The following is a 2,026-nucleotide window of genomic DNA, read 5'->3' on the forward strand; positions in this document are numbered from 1 at the left end:
AGAAGTCATGTCTGCTCCATAAACAAAAGCAGAAGCAGTAACTGGTGCACAAGGGCACGCAGGATGCAAAGGGGCAAGAGTGTAGCCACGGTCCTGGGCGTGAGAGCAGGTAAACAATGGTATTTTACAAAACAACCTGGTACAAGAATTGTTGATAAGAAAAGCTGACCCACAAGCTAATTGAATCATGCAAATAATCATTTAGCCACCAAAACAACACCTAAAGGCTTGACCAGCTGCCTGGAAAGGAACCGTGACGGGCAGGCGGCTCCACCGAGTGCAGCCTGGCCCAGGCTCCAGCCCAGCACGGGCTGGTAGTAGTGAGTGCTAGCCCTCCTCCTGCCTAGCTGCACTAACCCAAGTAGTAAGTAGTTGTATTTATCAAAGACCATTTGCTGCAAGTGATTAACGTTAATTTGATTTCCTGTGAGTCAATTTCCTTGAGATATGGTAAATAGGCTATTACCTGTTATTGACCTTTACTTTATTAAAAAGATTTAAAATTAGCATTTATATATATACGTCCTTCCAAAAAAGTTTTCTTAATAAAGAAAAATATTTTATAATCATATTATACTTGCTAGCTGAGGCTGTAGTTCCAAAGTTAATGGTAAATAAAGATGGTAATTAAGGGTGAATATGATGATGATTTTTAAACTCATCTGAAGGACTGACCCCTTCCTTCGCCTCCACTTGAATTTTTGCTCCTGAGCAGAGCAGGGTGGAAGCGGAGGCAGGGGCTGGCAGGGGCAGCCTGCGGGGGGGAAGCCTGTGCCCCACAGGTGCTGCTCCTGCTCCTGCTCCCTGCCAGGATGCACCTCTCCCAGGATTTCCAACCTTCTCCGGGCAAGAGGGTGCAATGACCTACTGGTATTTAAAGAAATGCTCAGCTCCTGCATCGTGATAGCTTGCACTTCTGGTAGCCTACTCATGTCCTAGGTCTGACTTACACTGAGCAGGAAGAAATTACGTCAACGTTTGATCATGAAAGCAAAAAGTTTATTCATGTTTGAAACTACATATAACTACCACGAGGAAGACTTTTCAATCCAGGGCGTAATCCAGTTAGAAAGTAACACGAAACGGTTTAATACATTAGAATCACTGCCACAAATTATTTTCATGACTCAATCAGTTTCAGAATCGCATACAATACAAAAGAGAGAAAGAAAGGGCCCCCTGTTACACAGGGGGAAATATACAGTACTGAATACTGAAGTCTGTATGCATTACAATTAGTTGTTGGTTTTTGCGTGGATTAGTAACAAGATGAAGAACATTCAAAATGTTTCTCAGTATTTACAACAGTTGCACTGTTTTGTGTTAAACCTAAGACCCCATGTTTCCACTTCCGCTTCTTTAAAAGTTGCCAACGCAACCCTGATTCTTTTAAAAGATTACAATGTACATTACATTTCATGGGGAAACAAAGAGTTAATTACAAGATGCAAAAAGATAAGAAAGAGACAAACTACAGCGTGAGTATCGTTCAGAGGTAGTAAGTGAGCACTCTAAGCTACAGAACATGTTGAAAGTCTATTGGTTTGTATGAGTTCGCATGAGGTAATAAAGCTGTGTTTGATTGGTGAGATGTATAAATACTCTTTTGCTACACTATGTACAACACTCCATATGATGGTGCTTTTTTCCTTTGCTTTTTTCCTTTGTCTGTTTGTTTGTGGTTTGCTGCCAAGAAGAGGTAACGAATCTTGGCAGGTGTGTGCAGCACCTAGCTCGTACTGTAAAACCCCGGGTCTTGGCTTTCACAGAGATCAGCAGCAAGTGTCTTCATCTCCTAAGAACAACCTACGGCTGGTGGCGACATACCGAGAGGAGACTCGGGGTCCGGGTAGTTTTAGCAAGAAAAGATGCTCCTGGTTTGCAATCTAATTTGTAAGACAATCGATCACAACAAAAATGTGACGAATAAGGATTCTTAAACACAACCATTGTTAACCGAAATAACCGAACAGCTCTTTTTATTCCAACTCTATAAGAGATATGAAAAGATTAAACACAATCAAAG

At 41.7% G+C, this 2,026-nt stretch overlaps 1 protein-coding gene across 5 annotated transcripts in view; it reads right to left on the bottom strand.

Annotated features, from left to right (window-relative positions):
* Positions 1-984: 984 nt before the first annotated feature.
* PBX3 (PBX homeobox 3) overlaps positions 985-2,026 on the bottom strand; it is a 115,654-nt gene continuing 114,612 nt past the window's right edge. For all 5 annotated transcript variants that reach the window (XM_080401431.1, XM_080401430.1, XM_080401432.1 and 2 more), the window contains one exon: positions 985-2,026. This exon is cut by the window's right edge and continues 530 nt beyond it. The gene's annotated coding sequence lies outside the window, so the exon portion shown is untranslated.

The sequence above is a fragment of the Falco punctatus genome (genome assembly GCF_963210335.1).
Source record: "Falco punctatus genome assembly, chromosome: 9".
Lineage (NCBI taxonomy): Eukaryota > Metazoa > Chordata > Aves > Falconiformes > Falconidae > Falco > Falco punctatus.